The sequence below is a fragment of the Pinus tabuliformis genome, chromosome 4_2, assembly GCF_031772625.1.
Source record: "Pinus tabuliformis cultivar Carrire ecotype Pingquan chromosome 4_2, CPIR1, whole genome shotgun sequence".
Lineage (NCBI taxonomy): Eukaryota > Viridiplantae > Streptophyta > Pinopsida > Pinales > Pinaceae > Pinus > Pinus tabuliformis.
Genome location: NC_142304.1, coordinates 966,079,779 through 966,107,164, shown reverse-complemented (window position 1 = coordinate 966,107,164; position 27,386 = coordinate 966,079,779).

Sequence of the window (27,386 nt, the reverse complement as noted above, 5' to 3'; positions counted from 1 at the left end):
GCAGGTAGACAGTGGAGCAGTTGACATTCAGTGCAGATGCTCAGTGGAGCAGTTGACATGATCCAGAATTGGCCTGTTTTTGAGTGTTTTCAGGTGGAGAACTTCTGTGAACTGCTGTGGTTTGCTGGCCTTGTTCCTCTAGGGGTAGGAACAACATGTTTAGGGACTTTGGATCCCTTAATTATTGACATTTCATGCTCAGTGATGCAAGGCACAAAAATGTCTATAACAGTTGCCCCCTAAAGTATGAGGCCGTTTATCGGGTGAAATGCTTTATCCAGGGGAGTCTGAAGTTCATCCATTTGCTGGGAGGAGACCTGTAATAAGATACAATACAATACATTATGATTCATTCTGATTTCATGATCTAGCTGAGGCGGGCATTCCCATGCTCAGCTTTATAAATACATTTTGGTACATAGAACAGACGATCGTCTAATGGTAGACTGATAGTTCTGGCGAAACTATCATCCTTTGAGAAGGATGATCATCTGCTGCAATGATGTACATGTCAAATGTCTTTATTTTCCTGAATATATATCGCAGCCCGGATGGATGAAACTAGATCCGGGGTCTTCAAACTCGTTCGATCTTCACTCTAAGTACAAGTTGATCCATGTGAGAATTGCGCTGAAGTCGAACATGGAAAGACATCGCTTGATTACCGGTCAATGATGTAAACTGTTAACAAGCGTGAGAGGAATCACCGATAATGATAATGACCCTCAAGGTACTGCAGTACAATTCACGTGGTGTGAATAAAGGACTTGGCGTCGAACACCACGCAAAATCTTCTGGTCAAAGGTCATTGATGTATACCTGTCGCCGGAAGTGAGAAAATTGCCATTGAGGCATGCAAGCTTCAAAGTACTGAAGGGGTTGTTCCTAGATCAACTTCTTGGATAATGAGCTGATGTCGACAAGAAGCGATCCGTCAAAGGAGGGCCTTAATGAATCCCACATCAGTGACATGGAACGGAGCTAATGATTTTAATGGAGGTGAAAACATTCTGTGACATATAATTCAGGGTGGCGGTCATGAATGGATGAAGGATAATGTATGGCAGTGGATGGGACCTGGTTGACTTTTTCTAAACGACTTCTCTTGAACATATGGCGACACTGATGCGATGGATTGGTAGCATTACCCCAAGTATGGATGGTGTGGCAAAGACCATGGTGATGTGACCGGTGAATGAAACAACCCAACCCGATGTGGTACGGAGGAAAAGTGTCATGTTCAAGAGCGACCTGCTACCATCAAAGACTTCTTGATTTTTCCCAATTTTTCCCCAGTCATTGCTGACCAGTACCTCTTTATTTTTGTCAAGCTTGAGGAGGATAACATATGCTTGTTCTATAACCTGCCCTTCGAGCAAGCCCATCGCTATGTTTTAACGAGCCTAGCGATAGTGAAACTCGTTCTCGTCTAAAGACAAGTTTGTCGCTATTTAGTGATTTTAACGAGTCTAACGACAAGGAAAACTTGGCCCTTTTCATTTTTAGAGAGTCTGAAAAGGTACATAAAGTTAACTCCAAAATTCCTTTTTCGTCATCTAATCCCTTAAGTCCGAAAAAGTATAAAACAATACAGAAGGGATGAGTTTTCGGTACTTTTAACAAGCCGAACAAAACAAGCGCTCGATCTTTTTGTGCAATAATCCCTCAGGTCCAAAAAGATTAAAATCTAGAGGAGGGATAGCTCTTCCGGTCGTGTAACGAGCTGTAAGGCCAAAACTCGGCAATCTTTTCATATTTTACGAGTCAGTTGAAAAGAGCTTAAAGAAGACTCGTCTTTCGAGGAACGAGTGATGAACAGGGTTAGCAGCTGATTCTAGGTACAGGTTGGAATTCTCCAATCACGGCAGTGTCACAAGGATGGCTAGGTGAAATCACTCTTCGCAGTTGTTCCTCAAAATGGGTAAACAATCATATGGAGGTAAACGATCGACCAAATGAACGGTGGAGGTGACGGTGCACAAACACGACCAAGGCTTTTATGGTTGATCAGGTTACATTCTTAATGGTTATTTACCGGGATAGGTTTATTTTTTAACGAGCTTGAATGCGCCGCTAAAACTGCTCAAAGCTTATGTTTATTTTTTAACGAGCATGAACTATGCTGCTAAAACTGCTCGGATCTCGCTTTTCTATTTTTTAACGAGCATAAATTCCGCGGTAAAACTGCTCGATTATACCAGTCATATGATACGAGTGTCTCAATGGAGATTGCTATTTTTTATGGAGCTTCATCTCCTTGCGCTTTACTCCACATCCTTCCTTTATGCAAGTTCAGAAAACGGCTAACCCAAAAAACAGATAAATAACCGCTCTTTGCTTGCACTCCAAAAGGTTTGCATGCCCCCAGGTATAAAATATAGTTTCAAGGTTTCCTCTCCTTCTTCTCACCTCTGTTTTTCTTTGGGTGTTCATAGCTACTTGTCGTCTTGTTAGTCCAGTTTCAACGGGTCTACACGAGGTCACAAGAGAGCAGCTACTTGTCTTCTCGTTAGTCCAACTTTCAATAGATTTTTGCAAGATCGCAGGAGAACAGCTACCTGCGACAAGAGAGCAGCTACTTGCGACAAGAGAAGAACACTACTCAAAGACAAAACATTTGTGTTACTGAGGGAGGCTTACCTCTTTCAGGTTACCCAAAGATTGTCTCGTTAATCAAAACACTTCCTTGGCCTACCTTTTTCAGGTTACCTAAAGATTGTCTCGTTAAACAAAACACTTCCTCGGCAATGCCTACCGAAATAGACAAAGGTGAGCGACGGGTCCCGTCCTCTCACATAACTTTGACAAAAGAATCCTATTCTAGAACAACCCTCTTTCCTCCACGGACGGGGTACGGACTAGTCATATTCTTCCGCGGAAACCTACCTTATACCCAAAGTTCTCTGCCGAAGCAGACCAGGATGCATGCCCCCTAGGTTCCAGTCATATCCTCCCGGATTACTCGCGCTCATCAGGAGGACGGACCATGGGTTGAGACACTTCTTGCGTGAATAGACCATTTAGGGATGGTATATGACTATTTGCGATGTGTGATCCGGGAAACGAAAGTTGGTCCACGAGCTTGACCATTCTTCCTCCATGCGGAAAACACATTACTCTAAAGAGTGAGGAGACTATTGCTCCCATGCAATATATATAGTCTCGTCCAAGGAGTAGGTTATAATCCAAGGGTCCTTGAACGACCATCACGTTCATTTGAACGGTCTTCCCTTTCAATGTTATTGGCACATTGGGGAGGATCCCTAAAGGGCGACTGGTTCCCTTATCAAAGCCTGATAGATTTCTCATCTCAGGCGAAAGCGCAGGCGAACCAAGCGCTTTCCAAGCAATAGAGGAAAGGATACTCACAGATGCCCCTTCATCAATAACTGTACCAGCCATTATCATTCTGTATATTTGTACAATAATTCTGAATGGTATGCTAGCTGGCAAGCGGGGTCTGCCTAGTTGGTTCCAGTCAAAGGACACAACCAGGTTGCTTGGTGGTGGGACCAAGTAAACGGCCGGATAGCACTCTGATGAACTTCCTTCCTGCGATAAAGGAATGGTGGCATTGCCCCCTTGATCATCAAAGTCAGTGTTGATGAAGAGAATTTGGACGGTGTCGTCTTTATTCTCCTCTGTGATGGTGTCATCCGAAGATAGAACCTCTGAAGGCAAAACCGGGTCAACTGCCGTTTCAACCTTTATACTTTCGTCAGGTATGGATTCAGACGGTTCATCTTCGATGATAGGTGCTTCGGCTGACCACCTAGGCGGGTCAACCGGATTCTCAACTAGCGAGGGACTTGGCAAGAGTTTTTGATATCCAGGAGGAAGATTTGCTCATAATATCGGGCGATCTTCCAGAACTCTTTTCGCCTCATCTAAGAAGGGACAACGGTGGATGGCGTGATCGCCCTCACACAGTCTGCAGGGAAATTTAGCTTTCCCGCTCTGTCCTGGAGCTTCACTCCCACTAGTTGACGGTGAACAATCAACATGGCTATCAGAGGTCGATGCTACCGAGTTGTGCAAACGGGGGGACCAGTCTCTTAGTATCCGGGGGATACATGGACAATCTCTATGGAAGTGGTCTCCCCTGCATATGACGCATGGCGATTTAGGCCTTACGAGTGCTGTGTGTGGATTTTTGTTAGATGACGCTTGTTTGCCCCCAGTCGCCTTAGGCTCCTTTTGCTTCTTTTCTTTCTTCTTCTTCTCCTTCTTCTCCTTAGGAACTCGGTTCTTTGAACGACCAGTTCCCTCAAGCGAAGAGGAAGGAGGAGAGGAAGATGAAGTGGAAGGCTGGTGGGCAACTCTTGTCTAATCTAACTGTTGACTCGACTGTTCAGGAATGGCGGTATTCTGAATGACATTAGTTGAAAAGAGCCATACAGGTAGGCTAATTGTCAGTCCTGGAAGCGACAATGTGGCCATGTGGGGCGCACCAACATCTCCCCAAGAGGAGAAGGGACTAGGATTTCCACCAAGGGGAACTCCTTGGTTGGTGTGCTCCATCTTTTCAACCTAAAGATCAACGCGGGAATAAAGGTGATTGTTCTGTTTAAAATAAATTGTTAACGACGCTTTTAGACACAACTTTCTTTTTCAGTTTTAAAGAGTCGAGAAAAAGCTAAATATGACTCTAGTCTCCTTCGATGTTTTAACGAGCCCGAAGTGACAAATGCTCGGATGGACTTTTTCTGTTATAGAGTCTGAAAAAGGCCAAAAGAAACTGCTCTGGAGATCTAGGCAGAGGGTGTGCCAAACTTTTCGCAAAACCACAGAATACGTTTTACGGTACGGGTGGTCGATCTTCGTGAATGCTGTGTTCACTGCATTGCGATCAGTAGGGCGGCCGACACGGCTTCCTAAGGATAAAGGATATATGCCTATAGGGGTCTCCCAATATATACGCGACGGTACATGGGAGCACAAGTCCGTATTAGTGCTATCGTCCCTCAGGAGGAATCACCCACCTTCTTAGAGATCGACAGTCACTACGTTTAATGACGCCGGAACACGTCTCTACCTAGACCTCTATGTTGTGCGTTATGTTGCAAAGCGTTGTTAGGTTCATTCAATATATTTTAAGTTGATCTTTTTAAAGTTTGTCTTTCAGGATCACCACGAGATGTATTGGTACAAATTCCTAAATGCAGTCTAAGATGATAAGTAAGCTTTATAATCTTTCAACTTTGAAAATCCTAGCTACTAAGGGAAAAGAGAGCGACTATCTTTTCTCAAAGAGCAATCAGCACACTCTAATGCACTCTTCCTAAATCACACATGCAAACTTATCAAAATGCAAATGCACAATGCAGGTGTTTGTTTTCACTTCCTTAGTATAAATGCCTACAAAGAAAGCTTTTTGTACAACTTCGAATTTGCTTTTAAATGACTGAAAATAAACAAGTTTACTTTTTCCAAAATCAGCAAGGGTAGAAGAGATTACAATCACTTTGCGATTTTTCGAAAGGAATACTCGTTTCGACACTTAAAAGTGACAAATTCAAACCAATAAGCAAAAGCAAATGATAATCAAACTGCAAACAGCCAATGAACTCTCTCCTAAGATCACAATCACTCAATCAATCAGATCTGAATCAAGGCTACAGGATGACTATTTCGCTCATGCAAAGGAAAACTGTAAATGATGCCACAAACACATAAAAACACTTACAGTCTTTTTGTACAAAAATGAGGCGGAATTCAAGCAAAGAAAAGAGGTTATCAGATGTGGTACCTATGCTGGTTAAAGGCAGCAAAAACAGAGATCAAAACAGGGCAAAATACAGCAAGGAACCCAAGCTGCACAAGGCCACACTGGTTCAGCGCAGGTGTAACACTGTCAGTTTGACATTCAGCGCAGGTAGCCTTCACGGGACCTGTGTTGAAATGCAGACTGCCTTCACAGTGTCTGCGCTGAAAGGAGAAACTCTCGTTTCTCTTGGTTTCCGGGTCATAAAATGCTAAAAAATCAACTGTTTTAGGCCAAATCAGAAACACAAGCAAGGTATAAATAGAGGGATGCTTTGAGAGGGTACTAAAGACTATCACAAAGGATCATCAAGTCATTTGTGAGTCCATTGTTGAGATCATAGACAAAAACCCAGTGAAGGATCAAAGCAGCAACATTCTACTTTGCAAAGCAGTTCGATTGTTGCCGTTGAGTCTATGAAGTAAACAATGATGTAAACACAAACAAAATGACTAAAACAAAGTTCTTCCCCAGTGGAGTCGCCAATTTGTTGTGGGGAAAAATGCCTATGCAGGACGATCCTATCCACCTAAGGTGTGATAGTACCTTAGCAACAAACGAATACAGCTACTTCGGTTTCTTCCTTTATGAAATATGAAAGAGAGGAGATTGGTAGACTTACCATTATCTTCCGGTTGTCCCTCGATCTAGATCCTCTCCTCTTTGTGTGTCCACAGCTACTCGCCTCCTCGCTTGCACTTGATTCCCACGAGATCACAAGAGAACAGCTACCTGTGACAAGAGAACAGCTACTTGCGACAAGAGAAGGACACAACACAAAGGAAAATGTACATATTCATAAATGATTCAGGATTAGAAGTAAATCAAATACACTAATGCAAATCATACAATAAACACCAGCATATAGGAAAGAACCAAGAAGCTTTATTGATTGATAAACAAGGTTCAGGAAGAGATACAACCCATAGGGTTCCAACCCAGCATCTCCTTCCCAGCAGAATGGAATTCCTTCTTCAGCCCCTTTCAAAGCATAAACACCCAATGATCTAACCACAAACCAACAACAATTCTTTGCAATCACAATATTCCAGCCTCCTTGACCTCATGGAGAGAGATCTATATATAGGAGTTTTGGGAAGAGGATGAGTCAGCTTGAGAAGTGACTAGTGTCCTCTCCCTCTCTTAGTTCTTGAGTCCACTTGGAGGTTCTTGCTTCCACTTGGAGATTTGGAACCTCTTACTCATCACCAGTCGAATTCCCTGACCCAAGTGTCATTTTGGAAGCTTCCTGGGCATTGACACCTTGAGAAATGAGCCTGCCACTTGTCCAGTTACGCTCAGCGCAGGTAGCCTTCTTTGCAGTTGACATTCAACGCAGGTAGACAGTGGAGCAGTTGACATTCAGCGCAGATGCTCAGTGGAGCAGTTGACATGATCCAGAATTGGCCTGTTTTTGAGTGTTTTCAGGTGGAGAACTTTTGTGAACTGCTGTGGTTTGCTGGCCTTGTTCCTCTAGGGGTAGGAACAACATGTTTAGGGACTTTGGATCCCTTAATTATTGACATTTCATGCTCAGTGATGCAAGGCACAAAAATGTCTATAACACTTATAGTCCTGAATAATAACATCTATCTGGTCTTAACTAGCTTGAGTCTCCCCCCGAGCTATCCTCTCACATGATTTCTCCTTAAGACTTATAGTCTTGAATAATAACAGCTATCTAGTCTTAACGAAACTCAACTCCTTAAATTTGTCTATCCTTCCAACACAGTTTACATATTTTCTGGTTTAAAAATCTTTCTTTGATCTCAAATATGCCTATCCTCTTGAACCCTCCCTTGGGAATAAATCTCCAAATAGTTAGTGTTAGGTAGCCACCTAACATAACTACTTGACATACGAGATATGTATAACTGTCATCATTCTGACATTTCACTCTCCATATAACTTTAATAAAAAATAATTGTTGTCGTCATTATGACATTTCACTCTCCATGTAACTTTAATAAAAAATAATTAATTGAATAAACTTTAACAATATTTAGTTTATTCAAATGCAGTAAACAAATATTTATATTCACTAGAGACATCACAAAAATAATTTTAATATTCATATTTAAAATATTCTAATCAATTTGGTGTTCCAATAATGATTTCAAGTAAAATACAAATAAACAAACAAATATATATCTATATATATATATATCTATATATATATATATATATATATATATATATATATATATATATATATATATATATCTATATGTATATATATATAGATAGATAGATAGATAGATAGATAGATAGATAGATAGATATTATTTTTTTATATTTAAATTTTGTAAACCTTATATGTGGAACTCCATATGGATGTTCTCTTTCATATCCATTTAACTTTATCATTACTTATTAATATTTTAAAATATTACTTTTTATTTAAAAACAAAATACCTAAATCTTTAAATAATATAAATACCGAGATACATTTTAAATTTCCTTATTGAAGTAAACATGTGTTTACTAAATAACAATGCTTACTATATATAACAATAGGTATTCTAAAATAAAATATAGGAGTGTCCCTTTTGGGAGTAGTCTACCCGGGCGGAGGAATTGGATGAACACTACATATGGAAGGAGAGAACATGATTAGTGGGGTCCTCTTCAGAATTACCCTCAAACTTGGGAATGTCAGAGGGAAGCTTATTCAGCATAGCTGGCCAATGAACATCATCGTGTATAGGGTCATTTATCAACTGGCTAAAATCAGAGAGGCTTAACCCAGCCATGAAAGGTAGCATGGGAGCTTCCAGAATGGTTCCTTAGAGGGTTCCACTAGATGTGACTACCGAGGTAGAACCAGAGCCAACATCACGTTAGGTTCCTGCACCTGTAGTGGGTCCTAACATGATGACAATATGCGGTGAAGGAGGCACAAAATTAGATGAGGAATCATATGAACCAGAAGAGGAGTTGGTATGGGGACTCAGGGGACTATGAACTTGGACCTTGTGGGGAGGAGTAATATGCCCAAGCGAAAACTGGGGATGAAGGCCTAAGAGTCTCCATGACAAATGCCTTGGTGACACAATGGTGGTAAGACACAAGTGACACAGAAATGGTGAAGGGAGATCAACAAGATGTGTTTGTCTCTATGTGGGAAGATAAATTAATTAAGTTAAGTCTTGGCTTCGCGGTGTAAAACAAGCACCCTTCGCTTAAGGTGTGCTTTTTGGTGCATGTGTGTTTATTAATTAAGCCCAGATTGTCTTTGAAAAAAGAAAAAGATTGCTGAAATAAACTTAAATTAAAAATAGAAAATAAACAACGAATCAACTTTCTAAACCCCACCCAAACTGGGTTTGCAAACACTATGCTAGTTGGTGGCAAAATCTAATGAAAAAACATGAAAAATGTCAAGATATCTAAGCATCGGTGTGACTATGATCAAATGACACTATGTTGTTGGAAAGTGGTGCAGCAACAACAAAAAACCATAGAGGAAAATCGATGCAAGAAGATAGGGAGATGGGTGTGAAACCTAGGGAAGCCAATGGGACCCTAAGAAAAATGACCAAGCAAGGTTTAAGATGAAACTTTAGATGGAAACGCCCTATCTTTGAATATCTAAAAGAAAAAGGTACAGATCTGGAAATATGGCTAAAGGCTCTGCAAAAACTCATACTTCTTACTCAACTAAAGGTGGAAGCGTACTAGAATCCCTAAGGGGTTGAAATCCACTTCAATGAGTAAATCAGAGTAGATCAAGGCCTAAACAAGGTGAGACTATGGTCAACCAACCCAGTAGACAGCTCTCGAAAAAACCCAGAAACAGATCAGAAAAAATCCCAGAAAACCCAAAATCACAAGTACTGACATGATTCCTGGGATATCACACTTTTTTAGGTGAGAAAGTGCACTCTGGACCTCCAGATCACACTTTTGGGGGAAAAAGTGTGATTTTTGCTCCTTGATTTTCTGTCAGAAAGTCTCGGAAAAAATTGTTGGCTTTGTCGCGACTGGCTCCTGTGACCTGCGGAAAAGACCAGAAAACATAAGAAAGTTAGAAATTTGCCTGATCTAGGGTTAAAAATCAAGTAAACGACATTAAGAGACTGAAAAAAGAAAAACCCTAAGCTGGAAACTGAAGGTCACCCAGATTTTTCGGATCAAAATTAAAAACGCAGTGTAGTCACCAATATGTTGGAGACCCAGAATGAGAATTAAATCCCCAGTGGAGTCACCAATTTTCTTATTGTGTTTTCTTCTTAAAGGTGTAAAAAAAGTAACCACTTAAAGTTATGGATGACAAACAACCTTAACAATGAAAATGGCTGCCAAACATTGTAGATCTGCAACAAATGATAGAATCAGAACCTGCCAAAGACTTGATCTATGTCACAATCATAGTTAAACAACAAAATGGAATAGTAAAGTGAGCGCAAGTAACTCCAATAATCCAATGGAAACCAGATATATAAAGAATATGTTTTATTAAACAACACCTGTGAAGGGAACAAATAATGTTACCGATCCCCCTCTATGGGATGGGTTCTTAGTTATCCTCAAACGTCTTCAGCTTTTGTAGAGCCTCTCTCCTCTATAATGTGTAAACCCAGAAATTAAAATGTTTTAGCTCACTCAGAACTCAAATGGAAAAGAAAAATGGTGTGCAAAAGTGATAATAATCAAAGTTACAAGAGTGAGTGCAACAATGAAAATAATTGAAAGTGAATAGTGAATGGAAAACCCTTCTATTTATAACAAAATATTAAGTTATCCTCGAATAATGAGTAATAATAAAATATTATTAACCCCATTCTAGAAATAACCATCTAGAATATTTTATCATATTTGGTTAGAGGGAAAAGGTATTTAAACTTTTATTTATAAATAATAAATAAATAAATGATTTATTTATCATATCAATGAATATGCTTAAGGAATAATAAAAAAATAATGATTTATTTAATTATTCCTAAGGGAATTGTTGAAACATGAAAATGAATAATAACTAATTAGTGATTAATTAATTATTCCTTGAGAAAAAAAAGATAATTAATGATTTATTTATTTATTTCTCATAATTGGGTCAAATGTGACAAGGAATATTAATTAAGAAATGGTTTAATTAATTATTCCTAGAAGATAATTAAATAAATAGTGATTTATCTAATTATTCTTCGTGGGTTTAATTATAAATGACTTTAAAAATGTGGTTTATTAAGTAATTTATCACAGTGAAAGCAATTTTACTATGGTAAAATTGGCCCTACATGGTGTACTTTGATCCATCTAGTACACTATGGCTAGATGATCAATTTTTTGTGATAACGGAGGCTGATAAAAGGAAACAGGTTATGGGTCCAAAAAATTAGAGGTATGTTTCCCAAACTATACTAGAGGATTGGGTAAGGAACCTATGAAAACAAATTCATAATGCCTTAATCATTTAGAAAGCTATGAATTTAGTTTTTCACTTGGTAGGTAACTAGCTAATTTGAAATGTAGGAAAAGGTGATGAAGTACAAATTGGTCTTGATCCTTGAATAAGTAGATAGGGATTGCACAAATTATCCTCTCAATTGATACAAGAACCTAGAGGTAAAGGTTTCTATACCCTTAGACAGATTGTGAATCAAGAGAGGTCTACAAAATGTCAACAACAATGGTTCACCTAGGAGTTTGGCTTGAGGGAAGACCCTGTAGAAGTATGGAAGGATTATATGCATACCTTAATAGATAATAATGTCAAAATAAAGAAATATGATGATAATATACTATTATTCCTCAATGCCAATGGAATACATGTGCCTAAATTAGGTTACATAACACTTGTCAAGGAAGGATTAGATGAATAAGGCTCATACTTTGGAGGTGCTTTAATAAAAATTATGGTCCAAGTTGGTGCAACCTATTTCAACAAGTAGATGAAAATATTAAAATAGAAACAATGCCACTAGATTATATCCATACTTCAATGTGGCCTCTGAAATTAATTCACCCATGATCCTTGGCTATAATCGTTTTAAGATAAAGATTTGCTTTCAAATGTTATTTTTTTAATGATGCGACTATTATGTACTTTTCATCTAAGGAATAACTTTATTTTTTCTACTATAGTTCACTAGTATGAATAAAAGGACGTGTATGAATAAATATGCCTCTAAATGGATTTTGAGCACATTTTTGAATGCCATGAGACACATGAATATATAATTTTGTTTTAGAAATAAAATTGCATTTTTTTCCCGTAGGAAAAGATGAATAAATAACACTTAAATTTTAGAAGGAAATAATAAATCATATTAACAAAATGCTTTACTCTTCTCACTGTAGTTAAGATATCATATATTTAAAAAAAGGAGAATGGGATCACTCATAAAAAAAATTAAAATCCTTTATAATTTGATTCCTAATTATTCAAAAAATAATCTCAAACATTGATATATTGTCTAATGGGACAACAAGTATCAAGCCATCCAACTACAAAACACAAAATTAAAATACCATAATTTTGGAATACTTTGAGTAAAATATAGTCATGTAGACACTAAACACATTATTTCATGCAAACTAATTAAGTTTTTCACTTCAAGTGATTTGGTCCCTCTCGATGAATCTAAGCTAACATATATATTTTTTAGTCTAGTTGTGAATTAACATTATAATTAATTAATTTTCTTGAGTTGACATGTACCAACATTACCCACATTACATTAGAAAATGTATGTCATAGTGAGATGATGAGTGCCTCTTAGTGTAATGACCCATCGGTTACACTATTTCTTGTAATAATATTTCAAACCTCTCAATGTAAGGACCCATAAATTTCAATATTGCTGATGATAATATATTGTTCCTTAGGAGTTTGAATATAAGGTATTGAGTAGTTCCAAAACCCTTCACAATATCAAAAAATATTGGTTACTTGAGACAATGCCAATACCATTCTTAAACATCTTTGATAACCATTTTTTGAAAATTCTCATTTGTATACATAACAATAGTTCCCAATATACCACTAATCTTCTTAATTTTAAAGCAACAAAAAGAATTCAAATACTACCTTCTATAATACTTCCCTATATAATACTACTCTATATGATACTACTCTTTTGTCTTCTCAATTAGTCACTTGGTCTTTTCACTTCAGAATTCTATTGGATGCCATATTTGGGTCTAGTATCTCACGCATTTTAGAAATAAGAAACATCAACAAATTTAATACAAAAAAAAAATTACATGTTTAGGAAAAGGACATTACAAGAATATTTCATGTTATGTATTTCAAGGATATTTGCATTATTGCATCTAGCCAATTTTTTTGGTGACTTATCTAAATATAACTATCTGAATGCTTCCAATAATGACTTGAGGGTGATGGTAGTAGTAAAAAAATAGAATGAAAAAGATAGTGAATGCAAAAATTCTCTTTCTTTCCTCAGGATAGTTGGGATAGGGATGATTCACCTATAAATAATGAATTATCCCTTATTTTCTCAGAATTCATATATATTCCATCTTTCAGGCTCAAGGTTTCGGGCTTTTTTTCTTATGCTCTTTTTTTATAGTTAAATGGAGGAAGGGTCCAATCCCAGTTTAAATTTAGTTTCTTTTAGGGGTTTAATAATGCATAAGAAGCGAGCATGATTTCTCTTTTTGAAATCCCAATCCATTGATTTTTTAAGAGGGAAGCAAGGTGTTCCTCTCTTGGTCATTTGAAAGCGATTTATTTTTTTTATAAGATAAGGGCATGGATGTTTGAACAAATCTCAAAGTAGGTTAAGAATGGAAGGTTTACCTTGAAATCATGACTTTTTGTTCAATATGATACCTTAAGGTAGCTCTTTTGTTATTGATGGAGCATACCAGGATTTGAATACTAAAATAAGAAGAAATTGCTTTCTCCATTTTTAATTATATTTATTAATTTAAGTGGGTAAGGATCAAATGAAACAAACTCTTTTAACTGTGATAGATTTGAGACTACTTCTACTTGATGAAGAGATTGTCTTCCTTTGACATTAAAAAAAAAACAATTTTTATACCATAAATACAATATTAAAGAAAAATAATGTTAAAAATACTAAAACAATAGAGTAATGATTCTTATATATTGTAAAATAATGAAAAAACTCTTTGTACTATTACAACACTATAATAATGATAAATAAAATCAAATTTCAAAGTTTTATCATTGTCTAAATTTCATTCACTTCTTATTGAAAATATTGATATTTATTTAAAAAACACCTTTGGACAAAAACCATCACATCCTCTATATTATGTCCATATATTATTTTTAGCATATACTAAACTTTAAGAAAAGAAACCACAATAATGGTTTATAATGGTTAAACACAAAGTGACAGCAAAAAATTAAAGGCATGGTATAAAACAATATACTTTTATAAGATTTTACATAATCATGATTATGCGATTATAAACATTAATATAGAGAAAATTTGATCAATATGGTTTTATAAGATTTTACATAATTATAATTATGAAATTATAAACATTATACTTTGATATGATTTTACACCATCATAATTTTTAGATTATAGACATTAATAGAGAAAATTTGATCAATATGGTTTTATAAGATTTTACATAATTATAATTATGAAATTATAAACATTATACTTTGATATGATTTTACACCATCATAATTTTTAGATTATAGACATTAATATAGTGAATGTTGGATCAAAGTGGATTGAACTTTATCATAAATCATTATACTTATTATTATTTTATATATTTAATTTTATCATAAAATTATTTTAGTTATTAGTATTGAATAAATTGTTATTATTATAATTTTATGTGATTTTTTTTGCTGGTTATAATTTTATATAATTTATTTTTAGAGTTTAAAATTTGATTCTAAAAGTGTTGAGAGAACAAAAATATTTTTAACAATAAAGTTTCAATTAATTAAATTACACTAAAAATATTAATATTTAATAAATTATTATTTAATATATTTAATTTTATAAAAACTCAATTAATTAAACTAACATGAAAACATTAATATTTAATAAATTGTTATTTAATATATTTAATTTTATATAAAATATATACTAGTATATATCATTATGCCTTTTTTATTTTTGTTTTTATAAATATAAAGTTCTTATTTTTGTTTTTAATGATCGCTTTGTATAGAAGTTGGCAAGAATTTGCATTAAAATTCAAATTTATGAAATTATAATCGAAGATATAAATATATATTTACATATCACAAGTATTCTTGAAACTCACTAGCACACTTTCTTACCACTGATGCAATCGTTTGCCTAGATTTTATTTTATAATAATTTGTTCGGATTTTAAGCACAACATGCATTCTTGCCATTGCGCGTATCTATGTACTTTTATCACTGATGTACATCTATCCATCTTTTAGTGAAGAAATAGATTTTCAGTTATTGGTGGCTGTCTGCATCTCATCAAACGGTCAAGTAGCTGACAAAGACTCCACGAAAGGACCCATATTTTAGTAAACAAATCGATTTTCAACTGTCACCAGTATTGTCCTATCTCAGATCACGATTACAAAGACTCCCCAACATTCACAGTCTCGTCTATCTGATGTGGAGGAATTTCTGTTTATAAGAGTAAGAATTTGGTTTAAAAAATTCAAAAATATCAGTAACAATGAATTATATTTTTGATAATGAAAATAGAGAAATTTAATAACTATAATCTAAATTTATAAAAAAAATTCTCAGATTTTATCAAAATCTTACCCCAATGAAATTTTAGTATCCCATTTCCTCGGAGTAAACGTCACTTGTGAAGTATTTTCTATTACAAATTGTCTCATATAATGGGCCCACCATGCAAGTCCTTACATGGTTGTCCCATTTTATACATTTTGGGGGATTTGGCAAGCTAGGAACTACCTCATTTTCAAGGGTAAAGTCCTACATATCAAGATGGTGGCCCTCAAGATTGTTGCATACTTCAATGAAATTGGCCCATGGCATTCCAAGGCTCTTTCTAGATCAATCACTTTTGTTGATTTGGATGGTATATTCCCCATACATTTCTTGACGGCGCATCTTCAGGGGGGAGATGTGGTTGTGGTGTATATCTTTGTATTGATCCCTCTTCTCTATATCATTTTTCCTGGTTTGCTGGGTTTAGAGACAATTGAAGGGCATAGATGATTGCTTTATGGGGTGCTTTCCAATGTGTCTCTTGGATAAGCATTGAGAAGGCTGAGATCATTGGAGACTCCCCCTCTTTAATTTAGTGGATACAAGGTAAGAGCCATCTGGATGTCCCTAATCTATGCAATTGGATGCAATGAATAATAGACTTGAAGACTTCCTTAGCTGTTGTGTCATTGGCTTCTTTACTTGATGTGTCATTTCATCATGTATACTCCGAATAAAACTTGAACGCTCTTTCCAAGGGCGGTGTGCCTCTCTCCTATGGGCATGTGTTTTATGAATTCAGGGTTGATGGTATCATTTGTGGCCAAGGCTATTTTGAAATATAAAGGAGAGACATTCTAATCTCTTTCTCTTTCTGCCTTTTTCAGAATTTCAATTTTTTCCAAGATTTTTGTACTCTGTCTACCTCTGTTTTGTTATGTTTTTGTTATCAATGTGAGTAATCTTTTTGACAGTCTTAAAGTGATGTATTGATGGCATATCAATGGTCTAATTTTATTTATATTCTGGAGTTAACAATCCAGCTTGAACAAAATCTAGCTTGAATAACATTTGCAATAAACTTATATTAATGTAAAACAATCCTCATTTCTAATAAAAATATATTTCTATTTTTTTCTTAAAAACAAATTAACTAAATCAGTTTACAATTTACAAACATGTTTATATATATATATATATATATTAATTAACGCGCTGATAAAATTGACAGAGTATATATAATATAAACTCTTATATATATATATATATATATATATATATATAGATATATATATAAAAGATGATAAGGTCGGTTCGCAAAGGATTTTGGCCTTTTATAAATCGATCATCGGCTTACTTTTGTGGAATGTCCGTGGATGTAAAGCTGATAGGTCAGTTGGCAAAGGGTTTTGGATTTTTTTAACGGATCACTTGTTTAATTTTATCTTTTCTTTGCTGTCAGGTAATCTTTTAAATAAGTCAATTAAATTTTTGAAACCTTGTGTGGGAAGGACTTTTCTGCAACCAAGTTTTGATAAAGACATCACGCTAATATAGACACCGATGAAGCCATCCTGTGAGAAAAAGATATAAAATATCGACTCCGACAACGACTATCAAAGCCGTACTGTGGGAAAAATATTATGTTTAGGTCAAAGTTAATCATGATGTTTAATATGTTTGATGTTTAATATGTTCGGTTTAAAATAAAATGTTTACAAGTTTTAGTCGTTTTTTATATTTCCAAGTTTAACATAAAAGGAATAAAAACAATTTTTCCCTATATTAATTATACATAATAAAATTTCAATATAATTAAAAATCTATAAAATTTCAATATAATTAAAAGATTTTTACATTTGAAAGTTCAACATAAAAGTGATAAAAACATTATTTATATTAATTATAAATAATAAATTGTTAATATAATTAAAATATTTCAGAATATTTTTTTTTTTCAATTATTATTTTTTAAGTTTTTTATTTTTATTTTTTCTATACACATGTGAACTTGATGTTAAAAAAATCTCATAATATTCTAAATAATTTTTTAATCTCATAATCTTTTTTATTTCAAAATCATAATTTTGCTTTTTCAATTACTATGTTACAGTTTTATTACCTTTTTTTTCCGCATATGTGAGCTTTGAGTTAAAAGAGAAAAAATTCTCACAAATATGGGAACTAATATAAAGCTTGTCAGCATCCAGACCACGTAAATACAAATTCAAATCTCTTTCACATCGATACGTATCTTTTGATGAACTTTGACTTTCTTAAAAGAGTTTCGTGTTAGGTTAAGTATCGTAATACGAAAACTATTGTAATATTAATTTGGCATTTAAAATAATATATTTCAAAGGTCAAATTAATATTACAATACTGTAATATTACTTTGACCTTTGAAAAAGCGGTGTCAATGAAGAATTGTGCATTTCGAATATGGAGTGACTCGATGAAAACAGGTGGTGATTTCTAATACGTTAATTCATAGACGACAAAAATCGGTAAAGAAACAATTCCTCGTAGGAACCGATTGATCTTAATGCTCCTATTTTAGTATGTTTTATTTTTATTCCTTTGGCTTTTAATAAAATAGGATTTTAAATTTTAAATTTTAAAAATGAGAAAATTAAATAAATAAAGATAAACCATTATAATAAACTTTTAAACTAAAGCATCCAAATATTGATTCTGAAATATCAACATATTTAAAATATTTTTTTATTAGCTTTTAGAATATAATGAAAAGAAAAAGTTGAACAATATTTTTTTATTAGCTTTTAGAATATAATGAAAAGAAAAAGTTGAACTTCTCTGTGAGCTATTACAAAAAGTTTTATGGTCGGTGTTTATAATTATCTAGAGAAAAAAATATGAGAGTCATATTTCATGGTTTAAAAGAATTTTGATGGGTTAAAATGTTAGTATTAAAAATTAGTAAAATTAGTTGTAGAAAAATTCAAGGAAAAAAAATTCATCATAATTTAATGTACAAAAACTTTATTTTTAAACGAAAAATGATATTGATAAACAGTTGGATTATTAACTAGCAATTGTATAAGATGTTGTAAATAGAATTTTTTTAAGGCATAAATTTGAGAAGAATAACATGAGCTTGAACACCTACTAATTCTACACCTTAAATGCCTACTATGTGGTGACAATGAAACCTTGAAACAATTGTTTTAGTTTTGAAAATATGCACATTTTAAGGTTTGTCACTCCTTGTTGTCATCTGATATTCCCTCAAAGATTTCCATATTGGGAGATTCTCTCCCCTGGACCATAGCTTTTCACAAAACACAGTACTAGGTTAGAATTGGTATCTTATATCTTTGGAACACAACAAAGATATGTGTATCAACTGGTTTTTTAGTGTATTGTCTATGTAATTAACAAGAGTGGTCTCTCATTTGTGCACATTTGAGTCTGCATATCCAATTCCAAATGTGGAGGGGGAGATGGAAATAATCCACCTACATGAGTTAATGGGATACTAGACAATGCACAATGAACATAGTGCCACCTCAAGGATATTCTCTTGATCCTAGATTTCCATGACTTGAAAAAAAATAACATATAACATTATTGAAAGCACAAGGAAGGTAAGCATATTACAAGTCATGTAGGGATAAATATGGATAACTCCTGGCATCGAGGGTTGTTGCAGTAGGCTTATTGATGATTCTTTTTACATCCAATCCTGCAATTTTACCAACATCTTTCGTTGCTTGGTGCTAAGCATCATTAAAATAGGCAGGCATAGTAATGGATGCATTCGAGACAATCCTTCCAAGGTAACCCTCAATAGTTTCTTTCATCTTGGTCAGCACAAATGCACCTATCTAATTGAGAGAGTATTTTTCCCATTTATTTCTACCAAAGCATCAACATTAGTTTCTTTAACAATATTAAATCAACTACCTTCCTATCAAACACTTACTCCCAAACACAATATTTTTGTGATTTGTCACAACTTGATGTTTGGCAGGAGTACCTGCAAGTATCTCTCCTTCTTGATTCACCACTACAATAGATGGTGTTGTCCTGACCCCTTCTAAGTTTTCAATTACTTTTGGATTCTACAAATATTCAAAAAAATAGTATAATGAGAAGAATGCATGAAAATCAAAATACTAATTATTTCGTCAATCAACCTAGAGAAAATAATAAGGACTTTAGAATTCAAGCATAAAAAACTAGACTTCCCTTCCATGATGGACTCACATGAGTTAGCGGTACCCAAATCAATATCAATCAAATCACTCCCAGCAGGCCCTGAGTTGTAAGCCCTCACAAGGTCATTACTGAAAATTCTAAAAAGAAAAATGAATACTTCAATGCATTAAGGCCATCTACTTCTTAATTGATGGAAATTAATCAAGCAATGCAATCCTACCACAAATTGAGGTTATTTTATAAACCTGAATGTTCTTCTTGTATTTTCCCATATTTGTATGAGAGGTGACCCAATGATTGACACGTGCGTTCCCTGGAAGCCCTGTAAAATCATTGCCTCACATTCAGAATGACAATCCAAAATAATTACTTTAGGGAAAAATAGAGGCAGCCTAACACCAAAGCAATTTTGTAAGTGTATTTCAGACTGTCGAAATGTTAGCAAAAGAAAAATAAAAAATCTAGTTCTCATGAAAGTATAATGTTTAGCAAAAAAGATAAAAACTATTTCTGATGAAAGTATAATGTTAATAAGAATTAGGTCTGGAACTATAAATAGTTTATATGCAGAAAACGTATACGAACATCGAAGACCGTCATTTTTCATGCTATAATGAGTAGCATTATATTATTGAAAAAACTCTTAAGTGTATCCCTATATAAAAAGTACATTAATAAATTCTACATTTCACAAATTAAAAACTAGGAACACTCCAACAATAAATCCCAGATTTCCATGACTTGAAATCCAATAACATATAACATTATTGAAAGCACAAGAAAAGTAAGGATATTACGAGTCACTTAGGGATAACTATGGATAACTTAGAACATTTATGATTATTGCAGTAGGCTTATTGATGATTCTTTTGACATCCAATCCTGCAATTTAACTAACATCTTTCATTGTTTGGTGCTAAGCATCATTAAAATAGGTAGGCATAGTAGTGAATGCATTCGAGACAATATTTCCAAGGTAACCCTCGACAATTTATTTCATCATGGTTAGCACAAATTCACCTATCTAACTGGGAGAGTATTATTTCCCATATATTTATACCCAGACATCACCATTAGTTTCTTTAACAATATTAAATCAAACACCTTCCTATCAAACACTTACTCCCAAACATAGTATTTGTGGGATTTGTCACAACTTTATGCTTGGAAGGAATACCTACAAGTATCTCTCACTTTTGATTCAAAACTATAATAGGTGGTGTTTTCCTGACCCCTTCTGAGTTCTCAATTACTTTTGGGTTCTATAGATATTCAAAAAATAGCATAATGACAAGAATTCATGAAAATAAAAATACTAATTATTTTGTCAACTCAACCTAGAGAAAACAATAAGGAATTTAGTATTCAAGCATAAACAACTAACCTTCCCTTCCATGATGGCCACACATGAGTTGGTGGTACCCAAATCAATACCAGTCACATCACTCCCAATAAGCCTTGAGTTGTGAGCCTTAACAACCATTAGCGAAAATTATAAAAAGAAAAATGAAATTTTGAATGTAGTAAGTCAATCTACTTGTTAATTGTTGGAAATTAATTAGGTAATGCAATCCTAACATAACAGAAGGTTATTATATAAACCTGAAAGTTATTGTTGTATTTTCCCATCTCTTTATGAGAGGTGACCTAGCGATTGACATGTATGTGCTCGGGAAGCCCTGTAAAAGCATTGCCTCGCATTTTGAATGACAATCCAAAATAATCACTTTAGGGAAACACAAAGGAAACCTAACCTCAAAGCTACTTTGTCAATGTATTTTAGTCTATCAAAATGTTAGCAGAAAAAATAAAAACCTAGTTCTCATGAAAGTATAATGTTAATAAGCATAAGATCTTGAACTATCATTAGTTTATATGTAGACAACATACACGAAGATGGAAAACCATCATTTTTCATGTTATTATGAGTAGCATTATATTTGTAGGTTTTAACCCCGTACAAAAATTACCTACATACGAATTCTAAAACAAAAGAAATAAAAAATGCAAGAGCATAACACATAAGACACATATACACAGAGATTTCCCCCGGATCCCAAAACCGAGACTACCAGCTTGATTTTTCATTATATTCCTTTCAATGTTAAAATACATATATATACATGCCGAAGCATCCAATACCATGGAACAAAAACCATCGCATCCAAAACCATAAGTAGGTTCGCCCAACCTAATATAGGGTCAAAAAAAAATTTCCCAGGGCACTGCCCCAGACCCCGTAGAGGGTAGCCCCACCTCAAATCCCCCTGTAACCCTCCCCGCTACACAATCGGAACAATAAAGGGAGGGCTCCGCCCCCTCTCTAACCCCCCGGATCACTATGTTGGTTAGTCGTGGAAAGAATATAACACAACCCAACATTCTCCCACTTGTTGTTTTCTTTCCACAGAGGCCCATAGGAGAGCTTAGTCATTTTTCCAGCCTTGAAATGCCCATTGTTTCTCTACTCCAGGAGAACTTCTTAGAGCTCACAGATTTTGTCAATGCATTTGCAGTATTCTTCAAAGTGTCCACCTTTACTAGCAACACCTTTTTGTCTTCTATCATATCCCTCACAAAGTGATACTGAATATCAATGTGCTTTGTCTTTGAATGATAAGGAGGGTTCTTTGCTAAGAAAGTTGCACTTTGGTTGTCACAGTCTATCCTTATAGCTCCTTGTACTAACCCCATACTTGAACACAATCTCTGCAACCAAACTGCTTCCTTTCTTGCATCAGTGGCTGCTACTTATTCTGCCTCTATAGTTGAGAGTGACACTACAAATTGTTTCTTAATCATCCAACTGACTGCACCTCCAAATAGGTTAAACACATACCCACCTGTAGATCTTCTATGATCCAGGTTTCCAACCCAGTCTGCATCAACAAAGCCACAAATATCCAACACTCTGTCCGATCCTGATCTTCCTTTGTAGCACAAACCATAATCACTAGTGCCACGCAAATACCTAAAAACGCACTTCACTATTGTCCAATGCTCCTTCCCTGGTTTTGACATAAACCTGCTCAATACTCCCACTGCATGTGCAATGTTTGGTATAGTACAGACCATCGCATACATCAGGCTACCAACCGCACTTGCATATGGAACACGGGACATATCTTCTTCCTCTTCTTGTGTCTTGGGACACTGTTCAACAGATAACTTTACACCTACAAGAATACGAACCTTCACCGGTTTACTATCCTACATATTAAACCTCTGCGGTATTTTCTCAACATACTTCCTCTGGTTTAACTAGAGCTTCCTCTTTTCCCGATCTCTTTTAATTTCCATGCCCAAAGTATAGTTTGCAGCACCAATATCTTTCATGTCGAATTTGGAGGACAATTGGGTCTTCAAATCCTGGATAATTTCTTTGTCATTTCCAACCAGCAACATATCATCCACATACAAGACTAGATAAATAACACGGTCACCAATTAATTTAAAATACACAGAGTGATCTGCTTTGCTTTTGGTGAAGCCAAGTCCATGTATAAATGTATCAAATTTCTGATACCACATCCTTGGTGATTGTTTTAACGCATACAGAGACTTCTTTAACTTGCATACCAGTTCTTTCTTACCCTTCACTACAAAGCCTTCAGATTGCTTCATGTAGATCTCCTCTTCCAGATCCCCATGAAGAAATGTTGTCTTCACAACCATCTGTTCTACCTCAAAATCAAAAGCAGTAACAACAGATAAAAGTAACCTAATAGAAGTTACCTTGGCAACAGGAAAGAAAATATCACAAAAATCAATTCCCGGCACCTGGGAATAACCTTTTGCTACCAACCGAGATTTGTATTTCTCCACCTTTCCTTCTGCATTTGTCTTCTTCTTGAACACCCATTTGCTACCAATGGGTTTCCTTCCAGCTGGTAACTCCACCAGATCCCAAGCCTCATTTTTGTGCAAAGATTCCATTACATCAACCATGGCCTCTTTCCAGAGTTTTCCATCCTCTGAATCTACTGCTTCCTTCAGAGTTCTGGGATCATCATTAGTAATAGATAGAGCAAAATCTGAACAGAAAGCAGATGGACTATACCTTTCTGGTTGCCTTCTTTCTTGAACTGATTTTCTTACACATGGAGTTTGTGGCTCTTCATCTTCTGATTCCTCCTCTGTTGTAGAGTCTGATTCTTCCTCCTTTAGCTCAAACTCTATCTTCTCAGGTTCTTTTGGTTGGACTTCATGTTTAATAACATCTTTCACCTCTTTGAACACCACAACTCGGTTGTACACAACCTTCCTTGTTGTTGAGTTCAAAAGCTTATAACCCTTTACACCATCCTTATACCTAATAAAGATGCACTTTTCAGATTTACTATCCAACTTAGTTCATTTTTCCTTTCGAACATGTACATATGCATCACATCTAAATACCCTTAGACACGAAAGAGAGGGTTTCTTACCAGTCCATACCTCTTATGGAGTCTTATCCTCCAATGCTGATGAAGGTGATCTGTTGACTAGGTAACATGCTGTCTCCACCACCTCTGCCCAGAATTCCGGTCCTAACCTGGCACCACTGAGCATGCTTCTTGCCCTTTCCATGAACGTGTTGTTCATTTTTTCTGCAACTCCATTTCGCTAAGGTGTATATGGAGTAGTCTTCTGTCGTGCTATACCACACTTCTTACAGAATTCTTCAAATTCCTTACTGAAAAACTCTCCACCGTTATCTGTCCTCAGCACCTTCATCTTCTTCTCTGTCTGGTTTTCCACTAGAGCCTTAAATTCTTTAAACATGTCAAGGACTTTAGATTTGTTCTTAAGGAAATATATCCATGTATCGCTTGAGAAGTCATCTATAAATGATACATAGTACACAGACTTACCCAGTGATGGAACCTTCACAGGTCTAAACAAATCACTGTTCACAAGCTCTAATATCTGTTTCGCCCTCTTACCACCAGAGGGGAAACTCACACGATTCTGCCTCCCGTATACACAATTTTCACAGAAATCAAAATCCAGAGAACTGTTACTCATACCTTCTACCATACCTTTACCATGAAGTATTTGAAGGTCCTTCTCTCCAATATGTCCAAGATTTTAATGCCACAACATGGTCTTCCCTCCAGAGACCACTAGATTTTCAGCTCCACTTTCAGGAACCACAGAACTATTGCACCCATCAACAATAGTGCTACCTTGTAGCTTGTATAGAGTTCCAATCCGAACTCCCCGCATCAATACCAGTGCTCCTCGAACCATCTTGCATGTATCCTTCTCGAACACTGTTTTTACACTGCATCATCCATCTTGCTTACAGAAAACAGATTTTTGGCTAATTCAGGAATATGCGGAACACCCAGAAGTGTTCTAACCCTTCCACCTTGCAACTTCAACTTTACTTTTCCACGACCAATGATTCTAGCCTTATCACCCCCTAAGAAGACATCACCAACATCATATATATCATACTCACAGAACCACTCTCTATGGGGAGTGAAGTGAAAGGATGTACCTGAGTCAATCAACCATGCCTCATGATCTACATGTGTACTTGAAGAAGTCCAGTACACATCCCCACCTTCATCTGAGGTGGTTTTCGCCTCTGTAGAAGGAGTATCATTAGATCCCTTTCCTTTATCAGGAGCTTTAGATTTACAGTCCCTTTTGTAGTGCCCTTCCTTTCTGCATTTCCAACACACCACCTTTATAGGTTTTCCAGGAGATTTAGATCTCCCTCTAGATTTAGATCTCCCACTCGATGACTTATTTTTGTTTCTATTCTGGGACCATCCTCGTATAGACAAGGCATCACCATTCTGGCTCTCCATGTTTTTCCGTCTCATCTCCTTCGTCAGCAAGGATGAGACTATTTCATCAAACTGCAAGGTAGTTGCATTGCTACCTATTGCAATAACTAGACTATCTAGCGAATCTAGTAGAGAACACAACAAACTGATGCACTTATCTTCATCTGAAATTTTAATTTCAACAGATGCTAACTGACTTACCACAGTATCAAATGCGTTCAAATGCTCTGTCACCAAGTCTCCATCTTTCATCCTTAGGTTATATAGCTTTTTCCACACGAACAGTTTATTCACCAGAGACTTAGATTGGTACAAAGTCCCTAACTTGTCCCAAAGTCCCTAACTTGTCCCACAAAACCTTTGCCATAGCTTCCCCTGATACATTCAGCAATACTGAATCTGAGATACACAATCGTATTATGCTCTTTGCCTTCTGATCCAACTTCTTCCATTCTTCATCGGACACTCCCATTGGTTTAGTACCCGAATCTACCGTGATCCACTGATGTTTATCCACCAACAAATCCTCCATCTTGAGTTTCCACAACTCAAAACTCTGACCATTAAATTTCTTGATCTCTATCTTTCCACTGCTCGCCATCTTCTTTCACAACCAGAATCGATTTTGCAGATCTCCCACTGAATAGAGTCCACCATAGGCCCGAGCGAAACCCCTTAGTAACAAAGGCGTCCCCCTGAAGCCAAAACAGCTCCGATACCAAATGTAAGTTTTAACCCCGTACAAAAATTACCTGCATATGAATTCTAAAACACAAAAAAATAAACAATGGGAGAGCATAACACATAAAACAGATATACACAGAGATTTTCCCCTAGATCCCAAAACCGGGACTACCAACTTGATTTTTCATTATATTCCTTTCAATGTTATAATACATATATATATATACATGTTGAAGCATCCAATTCCATGGACCGAAAACCATCGTGTCCAAAACCATGGACCGAAAACCATAGGTAGGTTTGCCCAACCTAATATAGGGTCCAAAAAAATTTTTCCCGGGGCACTACCCTGGACCCCATAGAGGGGGCCTACTCGCCCCCCACAAACCCCCCAGACAGGGGGGGCTACTACCCCCCTTGTGACTCCCCTGCTGCGCAATCGGTGCAATAGGGCTCTGCCCCCTCTCTAACCTCCCAGTTCACTACATAGGTTAGTCGTGGAAAGAATATAACACAACCCAACAATATTACCAAAAGAAAACTTTGAAGCATACCCCTATATAACCATTACATCAATAAATCCTAGATTTCGAGAAGTTAAAAACCATATGCACTCCATCAATAAATCCCATGTTTCCACAACTTGAAAACCAATAACATATAACATTATTGAAATCACAAGGAAAGTAAGCATATTATTAGTCAAGTAGGGATAACTATGTATAAGTCACAAGATTGAGGGTTAATTGCCATAATTTCTTCGAATGCAGCCTTGTTTGCAGCATCCCTCAGATTGCTTGCAGGACCTCCACGGTAGAAAGCTCCATTCCATTGATCTTCACAGTTGTTGTAAAATTCTTTGTAAAATGATAAGTTAAAGTATGTATGTTTTTCTTTAAAGCAAGCTCAACAAGGACAATTTTAAGTCGTTTGCTTCCCTTCTTGGTTGTCAGAAAATATAACGAAGAATCTACCATATTTAATCAAAATCACTAGAATTGATGCCAAACCCAATACATTCCTAAACAAGAGAAAAAAAGATAAACTTAACAGTCACATTGTATGAGAACCACAATTCTACTTTCTCTAGCAACAACCACATGTGAAGATTTGCTTAGTATCATCATTTTAATAAAATATACAAAGGACGAACTTAAGACCATAATGTTTTTTTTTTCTACATAAAGGCTATCTAATTCATATATTAACTGTACAAGTGAAAATTACAAACTGTGAAGCAAGTCTTCCAGGGCTTCTGGTAGCTCTCTGGGAACCAAGAACAAAATTCTGAGGTCTCCCTCTCCGGAAAGCCTTCACAAAACCAAACAGACCAAGCACAGA